The 14,142-nt window shown below is 44.1% G+C and overlaps 1 long non-coding RNA gene across 2 annotated transcripts in view; it reads right to left on the bottom strand.

Moving 5' to 3' along the window:
* LOC308587944 overlaps positions 1–10,406 on the bottom strand; it is a 44,270-nt gene extending 33,864 nt beyond the window's left edge. Inside the window, exon 1 of one of the 2 annotated variants that reach the window (XR_014008570.1) lies at positions 10,294–10,406. This is a non-coding gene — a long non-coding RNA (uncharacterized lncRNA). Of the gene's footprint in view, positions 1–504; positions 613–10,293 lie in introns of those variants that run through there. The other variant, XR_014008571.1, reaches the window with a different exon arrangement.
* Positions 10,407–14,142: the final 3,736 nt, after the last annotated feature.

Below are 14,142 nucleotides of genomic sequence, written 5' to 3'. Positions count from 1 at the left end.
TGTTCCAGCTTAGGTAGGATTAAAGACAGATGTCACATTTGTAGAGCAGATGGCATGTTTTGCTACCTCTCTCATTGAGACCAGTCCAAAGGTATCTTTTTTTTCCTATTCCAAAGAGAGCTCTGAGGAAACCGGTTCAGCAGCTTTATGAAATGGTGCAATTTGAATGGGAACACACTAGCTGAGGTAGTGCCAATTGGCTAGCACAGATGGTATCACCAACACCATCTTACCCCCAACCTCTGGAACAGTTTGGCAACTGGTTTTAAAATACTGGCAGGTGGGTGGGGCTAGATACAAAAGTGGGTGGTATAGTAAATGGGTTCTTACCTACACCTTCTGTGGCACAATGGGTCAGTGTGTCTGGCTATTAACCAGAAGGCTGGTGGTTCAAACCCACCCAGGGACAGCTGTGGGCAGGATTCCTGCATTGCAGGGGGTTGGACTAATTTCTCAAGAACTTACTCCTAAAAGTCAAAATCAGACAATACTGGAGCAGGGTACCTTTTGAACAGCTTCACACAAGCGACAGCAATTCACAGTTAGGACATGCTAACGCAGAGATCTCTACTGTTGGACAGAGCAATGAGTACTAGGCCTCTAACCGGAACCATGTTGAGGAGAGTGTCTGGTGTTGCTAAGCAACCATCAACTATTTCCCCTCTGGAATTGGCAAAGCATCTGGCTGAGGCTTAATGCATACAATGGCCAGGGGTGTCGTGAGGGAGGCACCCTCAGTAAGTTGGGCCTAGATGGAAATGATAGCCTTGTATTTAGCACACTAAAATTTCTAGAGCTGGAATGGAGCACCTCAAGGCTTCCGGCCCCTACGACTCTTCCCAGGCCACATAATCTCCTGAGCCACATCCAGTGCTAAAAAAGCCCTGGCCAGCATCACCTCGCCAACACTTCTTGTGCCTTCCCCAAATGTTTTTGCCTGTCTGGAATGTATACATGAACCCTAATAGTGCTTCTTGTTTGCCTGAATACTGCACAGAATTAAATTTCTCATTCATTGCTCTGGCCACATTTTTCTCTGGCCATGTCCACTTTTGCCTCTGGAGCCACTGGCATATTGCTCCTGGATAATTGTCCAAAAGGATTGCAGTCCTTGCCCTGGAAAGGGTCCCCCATCGCTACTCTCTAGCCACAGGGGAGAGTGCCAGACACTTGTGGCAGAAGGACAAAGGGAGGCCAGCAACAACAAAAACCTTCAGAGACTGAGAGCATATTATATGTATATGGTCCCAGGTTTAATCCCTGCCATCTCCAGTAATAAGGCCCTCTGCACCAGAGAGCCAGTGCCAGGCATAACAAGCAATGCTGGGCTGTGTTATAAGAATTTAAGGTCTTGAATATATAAATTGAATGTACAAGGCAAACACGTACATAAATACATAAACCACATGTCTGAAACTGTAGAGGAAGACAGTCCTGAAACCATTTTGACTCTCCCAAACTGACCAAAAGTTTCTCTGCAAGGAGGGAAGAACTGAAAAAACCTCCCCATTGTCTCTGTGCTCACATTTAAGGTGTGAATAGGGTGAGCCTGTGACCTGGATTCAGGAATTAAGTAGTTATACAGTCATACCTCTTGTAACGTTTGCTTCAGGTTAAATCTTTTCAGGTTGCATCCTGCGGCAACCTGGAAGTACCGGAAAGGGTTACTTCCAGGTTTGGCCGCTCATGACGTCGCGTGCATGAGCAGAGGCGGCGAATTGCGACCCACGCACACGCAGATGCGCAGACGCAGATTGTGTTCTGCTCATGTTGCAAACAGGGCTCCAGAACGGATCGCGTTCGCAACCAGAGGTACCACTGTAATAACAAAAGAGTGGCCAAAACCCAGATAATACAACCAGGTAACCTGCCAGACAGGAGATAAACGACACACTCAGGATTCTGTTTTAGACCACCCCCTGTGATGGATGAATGATGTGTTGGGGGAGGTGGTCCTGGGCTACACCCTTTCTGTGATGTATGTATGATGTTTCTGGGGGTGGTCTGGAGTTTGAGGGTGGGCAATTCCAAAAGTCTATATAAGGCCGGCCACACCTTTGTTCTGGGTCCCTCCTCTCTCCTGCATGTGGGGGAAGCACCCTGTTGCAACAGCTTTAATAAGGCTGACTAGCTGCCTTGCGTCTCAATATCCTCTGGTTTGCCTCTGTTATTTTCTCCTACTGATAGAGAACCTAAAAGAGGACTCTATATGGGCTCTTGGGTACCCCATAAGGCTATAAGGGAAAAGGAGCAGTTTTTTCCTTGTATCAGCTGACAGACAAATAATTTGACCCATTACAAGGTGGCTTTGTGTTTAAAACAGTACCTAGTCCTGTATAACAGCCCCAGTCCTCTTGCCATGAATCCCTGGCAGTTTTTTCTCTCCTTCCCTTCTGCCTCTTCCCTCTGCCCTCTCCTGTGCTGTTTGCCCTTGATTTCGCCTTCTCCTCCCCTCCTGCTTCAGATCCCATGAGAACATATGGCCTGGTGTCAAACACTGCTGAGTCACCGCTGCGTATGACCGACATGTGAGTCATGAGAGGGAAGTCCCTTCCTCAACTGGGTACTTTTTCAAACCGGAGCTGAGTAAAAGGGAAAGTTGTCAAGGAATGTTGGCAACCGAGAAGGTTGCCTTGGAGCAAGGACAAGGTTCCTGCTATATCTCCCCGAGTTATTTCCCTTTACCACAGTGAACTCGTGCCACTGACGTCGTCCAAATCCTCGAAAAGAACAGCAGGCCTTGAACAGCTGCTGGAGAATTGTCACAGACGATGCTTAAGATTAGTGTGTGGAAATTGAACAGCAGCAGCGACCGTTCCCAAATTCTTTGGATGCCATGCTTTTGGTGTGCCCCAGCATTACCACTGCTGCTAAAACTCGGGACTGCTTTGAGAGAGCAGTCCTAATGGGAGAGAGGAAGATGGGGGCTCAGACTGACCCCACAGAATCAGGCTGTGGAAGAGGAACAGAGCCCAAAGGTCAAGCGGCAAGCCTCTACCAACGCAGGAAATATGTTGCTGCAGCACTCCTGATAGGTGTCCTCTAGAATGCACAGCTCTGCATTCTAGGAACCTCTCCCTTGCCATGTATCAAGGATTTTGTGTGAGCTCCTCAACACACACACACACACACACACACACACACACACAGTGTTCCTCTGCTCCCTTGTATGAACAGCAGTAGAGCCTGATCATGATTATATACCTCAAGCTGCAATCCGATATACACTTACTTGGGAGTAAGCGCCATTGAAAAATGAAAACCAAGAGACTTTCTTCTGAGAAAAAAGTTATTATTACTGTCATTATTATATCACCTTCCACATATATGTCTCAAAGTGAATATAAAAACAACAACTTAAAACAGCACAGAAAATAAGGAGTGTTGTTTGTTACGCAGAACACAGGCAGCCACGCTAAAAGCCCTGCTCCAAGTTACTGTGGAGCCGGATTCTCGCCACTTTGGAATTTTTAGGAGAAAATATCCTGCAGAAGTATGTAAGGGAGTCTCTAAAGCACCCTGCCTCTGAGCTATATAGGGGCTTACAGGCTAGTGCCAACACCCTGAATTTCAAGATGTATAGGTTTGTGCCTCTCACTCCAGATCACTGGCAAAGGGGCTCTTAACATTTGGGCCACAGCAACGGGCTCTGTGAAGGTCTCTGCTATAGTGTTGGCTGGTCCTCTTGAGATAGGTGGGGCAGAAGGCAGGGAGGCCTACAGTAACCAGAGCCAGAGCCAATGACAGACAGGGCCAAGTAATTCTAGTTTTGTCCCCATCCTCCTCCCTGCTGAATCCTACAAATACAAAATTAAGGAGAAGGAAGCTGACAGGCAGTGCGAGCCTTCAGACTGGATGTAAGTACGAAGACAGGCAAGTGGGGGCTGGCTGCTGAGGGCAGACTGTGGTTGATGGGGAAGTGTCCCAATTGCAGTACAGTGGTACCTCGGGTTACATACGCTTCAAGTTACATACACTTCAGGTTACAGACTCCGCTAACCCAGAAATATTACCTCGGGTTAAGAACTTTGCTTCAGGATGAGAACAGAAATCATGCTCCGGCGGTGTGGCAGAAGGGGAGGCCCCATTAGCTAAAGTGGTGCTTCAGGTTAAGAACAGTTTCAGGTTAAGAACGGACCTCTGGAACGAATTAAGTACGTAACCAGAGGTACCACTGTACTGTAATGAACCAGCTACTACTGTGTCCCTTGGGTACCTCAGCTGCTAACTCCCACATGCATGCAAAAACATTTAATTTTCACAAAAACGGCTTGGTTTGTATGTTTTAACAACTTTTAGCTATTTTATTTTAGCTATTATTTGTTGTTACTAGGCTGGTAATCTTTCTGAATTTTCTTCCGCGTAAAAACATATATTCATCGCTTTGGTAAACACAATAATGACTCAGGAATTAATTACAGTTAACCATCTTTCTACTTTATTCTTATTCTTGCTTCATTTTATTGGATGGACAAAATCATCTGTTTTGCATTGATCTGCTGTCCTTTTTCTTGTTAAGCTTTAAAAAAATGTCCATAGTTAAAACAAGAATAAAGTATGGTGGAATATTAGCTGCTGGTTAGGGATCTACACAGTTTCTTTTTGTGGCAAATCACAAATTTCATAGAACAAGTCTGTCTTTATGACCACTGGCCAGCACCTCCCCCCACCCCCTTATTTGGCTGTAAAGCAAATGGTTAATTTAGAAATGCTGGTTTTGAAAAGAAAAGTCCTTCCAAGTATCATTTCCAGATCATGCCATTGGTGGCGTATTTCAGGCATGCTTATTCTGCGGCCTCTAGGATGCAAGCAAATGGTGTTACCAGCATGCCTAATTGCCTATGATCATATTTACACCATTATGACATCTTAATAAAATTGTCATAATCCTTAGTGTTTTTTAAAACTCCTGCACTATTGCGAATGAAGGGCTACCTACAAGTTACATGCAAACACACGTCTCATCCCCATTTTTAAAAACAGCTTCAGAATAGAGGAAATTGGAGAGAAGCAGCATTTTGGAAGTGGTGCTTAAACTATTCCCTTGCAGCAGCTTTTTCATTCCAAATTATCCCCAAGCTGCTTTCTCTCCAACAGAATATTTCCAACTGTATTCTCATATGCATCCCAGTTTTCCCAGCAGTGAGAACTCCAGGGTGCAATGCGTCTCCAGCTTCCATTTCCTTTTGAATCAGGTCCCCGGAGATGTATGGCATTTTGTAATGTTTGCATTTAGCTACAAACACAGAAGTTAAACATAAATGGAAATGCACCGTGAATTCCAATGGTTGTTGAAAGCTCACAGCTTCTTCAAATCCCCCAAAGTCTGTTTTCATCCAAAGTCTAAAACTCAGCCTCTCTCTGTCTGACTTTGCAGTTACAAAGCTGCCAGTCTATTATTCTCTTTGTCACAAGACTCCTGGGTAACACCTCCGCCCAGCTGGGAAGAAGGAAGAAAAACATACCCCTCTTTTGCCATACTGGCTATCAACTTTCAGCAGTGTCTCCAGTTTTTACCCTAGTGGGCTTACTGATGGTGAGCAGCAGGACCACCTCCACAATAGCAGCAGGTAATTTTCTGCCAATTTCCCTATGGAGACACCCACTGCCACATAAAACCAAGCAGGGGGAAATAGATGAGCAGGGTGGGGGGTGGGGTAGCTAGAACAAAGCATCAACAACTGCCTGAGGATGCCAGCCCTGCATATCCTCACAGCACCTATTCACAGGGCACCTCCCGAGAAGCCGATCTCTTGTGCCTGCCTCCTGATTTACTTGCACAAAAGTTATAGGATGTCCACTCTTTGCTTGAGCATCTGTTCTGATTTGTTTGTGGGGAGGTTACACAACAACGAGCATTCATTCTGTGTTGTTTGATGGGAAGTTGGATGTCTTCCAATCAGTGATAACGATAATTATCCCACACTTTTTAGTGCATTTCCCTGTTGCTTCCCTAACCATAAAGAGTCATTTTTCGAAAGTGGATTTGTTGCCCCAGAACGCTTTGATCCACTTTAATTGCACAAACCTTAATTTCTAATAAGCGACTGCATACCTCTCACAAAATAGTGACAGTCTGTAGGCAGCCACAGTCATCCTTGCTTCCCTGTCTCTACGCATACCGCACAATTCACACAAAGTGATGAGATGGCAACAAAAGCCACACACAACACTGATATTACAATTTCTCAGCAACACTGCTTTGCAGCATCCTTCACTTACAAGTTATAAGAGACCGGGGTTGGGGGGGGCAGGCAGAGTGGTGTCCTGAGAACTAAGTTATGTTAACAAAACAACTTTTGGGGGAAGATCTCCAACAATAGTTGTGATCACTGACCTGCCTCCCATGCATTTGCTACTGTTGTTCTGTGGCAGGAATACCCATTGCAATAAAGACTTTGATTGAAGAGCTTGCCAGATGGACTCCCTGCAACCTGAGCCCTATTTAATGACTCTTCATATCTCTCATTGAGAATCCTTACCCTAGTAAATCAGTAACACCTTTTTCCTCTCTGTGGGCCTCTTTCCAGTCTTTTTTGGGTGGCCCCTCTGAATCATCCTAATGAAACTTATCAGTCCACTAATACCGTAAGTCACAAGCACACACTGATTTCTTGTCATACTCGCTCACGTGTGTTTCTGAAAATGTTTCCTCTCCCTGTGTATGACGCTTGTGACTGGGAGACCGAGCAAACAAGATGTGCTTGGCAAGACGGCTTTCTAGTTGAGAGCGCTCCTTCCAACAACACAGTGATGATGGGCCACCAGGGTGTCAAGCTTTCAGCAGAGCATGGTGCCGGGCAAGGGACGTTGCAGGGAAGCAGGACTGCAGCTAGGCAGACCAGGTACCAAAACCAAATACGGTACAGTAAAGCTCTTTTTACCAAGAGGTCGGAACAGTGCTTTCAGAATAATATGACCTAGGAGTTTGTGCTGAAATCACATTATTTTGGTTACAGTGTTTCATGCTTTGCATATTTTGACAAGGAATGCGTTGAAAGCGCCAGGAGTCAGGGTATAACCAAGGTTTATCAACAGTGGAATGCAGAAGAGAATTAGATGGGATACAAGTAGGGTAGCCAGATGGGAAAAAAGAGAATGGGGATCATTGCTTGAATGACAAGTGACAGCTGCTGAAATTCCCTTTTTTTTAAACATTTAAAAATTAAAAATTAATTAAAATTCCTTTTTCTTACACAACCGTTCAAAAGTGCAGGAGGCCTGTCCCCTTTTTCACTTGGACACTCTAGATCAGGGCTCTGCGGAGACTCAGGCGGGAGTTCCAGATTGGCTCCACCAGTGTGTCCACTGTGCAGCCCTGACCTCGCTACCACCTAGCCTCTCCCCACTCCTCCTACTGGTAAGTAATAGGGACACTTTTGCTAGGAAACTATTGCTACAACCGCACCAACACCAAGCGAGCCATTTCTACCGAATAGTGTAGCAAGGCAATGAGGCGCGGGGTGGGCTGGACAATAGGCCTCATACCAAGCCAAGTTTTGCTTTTACAACAATTGTTTTCCAAGACTAATTGCTGGGGGCCAAGGAATGAATGACTGTGCATGTCTGTTGTTTGTATGCATTTGTGTGCATGTACATGTGTGGTATGGAACGCAGGTGGCACCGTGGGTTAAACCACAGAGCCTAGGACTTGCTGATCAGAAGGTCGGTAGTTCAAATCCCCGCAACGGGGTGAGCTCCCGTGGGTCGGTCCCTGCCAATCTAGCAGTTCAAAAGCACGTCAAAGTGCAAGGAGATAAATAGGTACTGCTCCGGCGGGAAGGTAATCAGCGTTTCCGTGCGCTGCTCCGGTTCACCAGAAGCAGCTTAGTCATGCTGGCCACATGACACGGAAGCTGTATGCCGGCTCCCTCGGCCAATAAAGTGAGATGAGCGCCGCAACTCCAGAGTCGGCCACGACTGGACCTAATGGTCAGGGGTCCCTTTACCTTTACATGTGTGGTATGGGCTTTATGTATGCATGGGAGTATGTGTGGGGGTTATGTGGGGGTTTGGCCATCAAGCTAGTGGCTATTGGAGCCCTTTAATCTTTCTTGGGAAGGGGTGGCGTTTGACAGATGCCCATGACTATTTAAGACAAAGATCAGGCACCAGTACAAGCCTTTTATTTTAGTTCTATGAATTTCAGAGTGGAACATTCCTTCTTCAGGAGCTTCAAAAGCTCACAAATTCTTTAAATTTAGAGACACCTTGTTCTTAAAACCTGAACTTAAGAACCACTTTTGAAAAAGTGGGAAGGCAAAATTTTATTTTCTCCATGTCTATAGGAGAATCTCTACATAGAGCTAAATGAGTCATGTACAGTACTAGAAAACTTCGAGACTGTTCTCCTTTTTGTCTTGATTCTTTGTGGTGCTTTTTTAAAATACCGTTTTACCCATGACTCTTCCCCAGAATTCCACATGGGCCCACAGGCCTAACACAGTAGGCAACCCCTACTCTAAGCCAAATAGAGAACAACTATTTTACAACCCAGAAAAAACATTAAACGCCAGAAACAGCTCACTTTATTTTTTTTTTTAAAAAAGATTTTTATTGGTTTTACAAATTTTAAAAAACAGACAAACACTTAAGAAAACAAACATACACGTATAAATTCATAACATATTTTCATAAACCTCTTTTCTGGGACTTCCCCATACCCCCCCTTTCTGCATCCCAATGTCTATAATTTTATAGCAACTCCCAATTGTTACTTTCCAACCTCAGTCATCTTAGTCATCTCTATATTCTGACCTTATGTCACTGTATCCCTTTGTTCCTAAGAACCAAAACACTCTAACATTCATTGAGTTTATGATAGTCCTTAAGGTAACTTTTGAATTTTCTCCATTCTTCTTCCGCTGTCTCTTTTCCTTGGTCGCGGATTCTGCCTGTCATCTCAGCCAATGTCATATAGTCCATCACTTTCATCTGCCATTCTTCCAGAGTGGGTAGATCTTGTGTCTTCCAATGCTTTGCGATGAGTATTCTTGCTGCTGTTGTAGCGTACATGAAAAAAGCTCTATCCTTCTTTGCCACCAATTGGCCGACAATGCCCAAGAGAAAGGCCTCTGGTTTTTTAGGAAAGGTACATTTAAGTACCTTTTTCATTTCATTATAGATCATTTCCCAGAAAGCCTTTATCTTCGGGCATGTCCACCAAAGGTGGTAGAAGGTACCTTCAGTCTCTTTGCATTTCCAACATTTGTTATCGGGCAGATGATAAATTTTTGCCAGCTTGACTGGGGTCATGTACCACCTGTATACCATTTTCATAATGTTTTCCTTTAAGGCATTACATGCCGTAAATTTGATACCGGTGTTCCATAACCATTCCCAGTCATCTGACATGATGTTATGACCAACATCCTGTGCCCACTTAATCATGGCTGATTTGACTGTTTCCTCCTGTGTATTCCATTTCAGCAACAAGTTATACATTCTAGATAAATTCTTAGTACTAGGTTCTAACAATTCAGTTTCTAGTTTTGATTTTTCCATCTGGAAGCCAATTTTCCTGTCCTGTTTGAAAAATTCCACTATTTGATGGTATTGAAACCAATTTTGTACCTTATGCTTCAGTTTCTCATAACTTTGCAATTTCAACTTATCTCCATCCTGTTCCAAAATTTCCCAATACTTCGGCCATCCGACCTCCATATTGAGTTTCTTCACTGCCTTGGCCTCCACTGGTGAGACCCATCTAGGGGTTTTGTTTTCCAACAGATCTTTATATCTTCTCCAAACATTAAACAGTGCTTTTCTAACAATGTGATTCTTAAAGACGCTATTAACTTTGTCATACCATAGATATGCATGCCAACCAAAAGCATTGTTAAAACCTTCCAGATCTAAGATGTCTGTATTTTCGAGGAGCATCCATTCTTTCAGCCAGCAAAATGCTGCTGCCTCATAGTACAATTTCAAGTCCGGCAGGGCAAAACCCCCTCTTTCTTTAGCATCTGTCAATATTTTAAATTTAATTCTGGGCTTTTTGCCCTGCCAGACAAATTTCGAGATATCTTTCTGCCACCTCTTAAAACATTCCATCTTATCCAGGATCTGCAAGGTCTGGAACAAAAATAACATTCTAGGCAATACATTCATTTTGATCACAGCAATTCGGCCTAACATTGACAATTTCAGATTTGACCATATTTCTAGATCTTTTTTAATTTCCGACCAGCATTTTTCATAGTTGTCTTTATACAAATTCAGAAACAGCTCACTTTAGGAAAGGAAAAGACAGAACCTTGTTGAATATTATTAAACAGATATTGAGCTACAAACCTTTTGGCCAGGTAGTGGTCAGAGTGCTGGACTAGGACCTGGGAAACCAGACTTCAAATCCCCATTCCACCATGAAGCTCATTGGGTGACTTTGGGTGACAGCCTCTCAGCCTAACCAAAATGGGGAGGGAGAAAACCATGTGTGCCACCTTAAATTCTTTGGAGGAATGGTGGGATGTAAATGCAACAAACAATAAATAAATTTCCCCCACATTAAATGGTTGATCTAGTGTGCCTGACCAGAGTTCTTGTAACGGGCTAGAAGCAGAAAGCCCTATGTACCTTCTTAACACTTCCCATCTTCAAAATCTTGCCATGCTAGTATTAGAATATCTGTGATCAGTTGCATCTACATGCATGTCAAGACATGGAAGAAAAGGACGGCAACACCTGTTCAACCTGAGCTAAGCGGTGCGCTTCCCAGCAACACCTTTAGAAACATTGGTCTTCTCTTTCCCAGGGGAAATTCCTATCAGGGAGTGCACAGGTGTTCAGAAGCAGAGCATGGCTCCTGAGTAAACAAGCATCTGTGCCAGCAGCAGACCTCAACAGGATCAGCACCTGGGACCAGGGATTTACCTAGCATGTTTGTGCATGAGGGACTGGGGAGAGAAGAGACAAACAGGAAGATTTTTTTAAGGTGTGGCTCAAGGTTTTTCTAAGAGACATTTCCTCTGCAAATTCTCCCAGCAAGGAAAAGAAAGCCCAGTTCCCTTGCCTTATTTTTGTCCCACGCTGAGCATTGCGTGCTAGTGTCATAGGACTTGTTGATACTCAGCCGAATATGAGAGAAACATCACTAGCCTTGATGAACTTGTGGTAGTATTTCCTAAGGCACGAGTTGCCAGGCTTTTTAGGTCAAGGGGCACATAAGACACCCCCCAAATTTTTGGCATTATTTTTTAGGGGGAAAACCTAGTCTTATACACAGAAAAATATGATGTGTATTTGACTAAGTTCCATGAGTACTGCCTGGTCAGTTCTCTTCCCCCTCCCCCAGTGCTCTCTCTCACTCTCATACACACACAGAGAGAGAGAGAGGGGGGGGCAGGCAACAAGCAGACACACATAGTTCGCTTTCTCAAGGAATCTGAATGAATCTGACCTTTAAAACCACATAGAGCTCAAAGAGGGAATTGGAAACTACTATTTGTAGGGCAGGGGGTACCACCCTCCCCACCTCACAACTAAGGGAGCAATGGGGCAGGGGGGTTGGGGGGCTCAGAGGTTTTGTGGGTCTGAAGGGAAGCCATCAAGAGCACTATTGTGCACATGGGTGCCATGTTAGTGACCCATGCTCTAGGGGATGAAGACAGCTTTGTTTTGATGAAACCTGTAAGGCAGATCTGTAAACCAGCAAATTCAGTGAGGCAATTCCCCACCCAACATGATGTGGCTCTGGCAGAGAACCTGGTAACATTGATGAAAGCCTGGTTTCCTAAAGAGTTGGTATTTAATTTGGATTTCTGACTGCTTTCCATGCTCTTTTCATTGTCTGCCTTGTTTAATGGTAACTGACATGGCCATATGGCCAGCCACATACTTGCAATCCAAACATCAACCCAGATTCAGTCATGCCCAAGTGGAAGTGATTGTGTGAATGCTTTGTTATGGGCAAGAAGTAACGCTCAAGAAGTGTATGAGCTGTTCCTTATGTGTAACCATTTGTGGGGCCTGCCCTAAATTCTAATCATAGGCCTTCATGACGTGAAAGACAATGCATCTCCACATGACTCATCAAATTCTTCCACCAGAAAAAATCAAGATAATTAAGGTTGCTCCCTCTTTTCCTGATACTAGCTCTGTACCTTGAACAGCTTCATACAGGAAAACCTTCATATGCTGAATAGCTGTCCATCCTCCAATTGTTGAAGTCACAGCAGACCTGCCAGGAACAAAGGAGGCAACCCTCAATTCCCATAGCAGTAGACCAGAAACAGTAACATTCAAAATAGTCAAGGGGCATAAACTAACTCTGTTTTGTAATATACCAAATTCATAGCACAGTGAATTTCCAAAACAAGGAGTGAAGCAACCACTTTGGTCAAGGCTTCCCATCTTTCATGGATGGTGGACCTACACCTTACAATTTGCCTAACGAAGGTGAAAGTAGCATTTGCTTATTTTGCAAAAGAGATGCAGGGCTATACCTCTTGTGTTCTTTGACTTCCTAGTGACTCCATAGTGAAATGCTGTTTGTTGATATCTCCAAGGCCAATATCCTACTCCGGTGCCAACAGAAGCACTTGGCAAGAATCTGCATGCCTTCTGGTCTATGCCTTCTCCTTGCTACCTTCTCATCCCTCATTCCCACTTGATGTCTTCCATCTTCATCTCCTGAGCCCTCTGGCATAGCATGTTAGTCTGAATCATGGTTCATTTTACCTAACACAGGGGGGCTTGCCCCATATAACAAGGTGCTACAGTGTTCTTCGCAATGAACAGCAGCAACATTCATTATCTGCCATGCCTGTTAACATCTGCACAGTATGTGTGCGTGCATGCATGCATTTTTTCCTGCATACCTACAGGGGGAAAGTAGGGAAAGACCACCTCCTAGTCTGCCCAACCCTACCCCAAATTTGACTCCCCAGCTTCTCTGTGCAAAAGTGTGCATTTTACTAAGAAAATGTTAAACCATAAACATATACTTCCCCTTTTCTCCGGAACTTTATCTGTGTACTTTTGGTGCTCATGTGGTTCTTTTGCTGATCAGAGTTCAGGAGCTCTGTCCATAACCAAGATAAAATGTGTGGAATTTGGTCCATATTTTAAGCAAAGGCAGAATTGTGCATCGGAGCAAATATCAACAAGACCCACCTTCGGTTTCAGAAATAAGTCTATTGGGGCTTCTAAGAGCATAGCAAGCTGCCTTATACTGAGCCAGGCCATTGGTCCATCTAGTTTGGGATTGTCTATATAGACTGGAAGCTGCTCTAAAAGGTTTCATACAGGAGAATTTTCTGCTGCTGAACTGGGATCCTCTGACCCTGACAAGTGGGTAAAGATAATAACCAAGCAGAGAAAGAGAAAATCGCCACTGCCTCATTGTTTCACTTCTGTCTTCCCAACTACTGCTCTGATTCCCTCTTCTCCTTCTAAGCCAGTGAGGAAAGGGTGTGTAGGCTTAGTGTTCCATGGATGAGACAGGTGAGCTGGCAGCAAGCTGGTTGGCTACAGAACCAGACTTTTACAGAATGGGGAGCTGGCAGGAGGAGGTGTGCAGGACCCCAGCCTCCCTAAAAGCTGTCTCCAAATCCCGTTGCTGAGCTTGTCGTCTCACTCAGCCTCATAATTGCACCTCAGAACTGAATTTATTTTATATTCTGCAACATTTGAAAGTATTCTTCCGATGGGTATGCCACAGAATACCATCAGCGTAAGTCTCAAGAAAAGTTTTTATAAGGTGTTTTGATGGTATTTAACAGAGAGGCATCTCAACCAGATGTATAATATGACAAGCAGTCTATGCTGAGGATACAAGATGCCCAATGTCTTCACATATTTTCATGAATCGTCCTAAAATAAGGAAATTTCGGACAAATAGTACTAAGGAATTTGAAGTAATCAGACATGTTTTACCAATGAACCCATTGATCCTTTTGTTTACTATACCAGCAGATGATAGACAGATGGTCCTTTACTTACTGAGGGCAGCACATATAACTATTGCTTATTAGAGGAATAAAACTTGGCATCCATCCATGGAGGAGTGGTTGACCAAAGTCTGGGATATATCCTGTATGGATAAACTAACTTAATCAGAGTACAAAAGAGTAGACAAAATCATGACTATTTTGTTGAAAAATTGACTTTTCCAAATCACTGGTGTAACAAAGGATAAGAAAA

Source organism: Podarcis bocagei (genome assembly GCF_964188305.1).
Source record: "Podarcis bocagei genome assembly, chromosome: 5".
NCBI lineage: Eukaryota > Metazoa > Chordata > Lepidosauria > Squamata > Lacertidae > Podarcis > Podarcis bocagei.
Note: the sequence above shows the minus strand (reverse complement) of the source record. Positions and strands in the feature narration are given on the sequence as shown.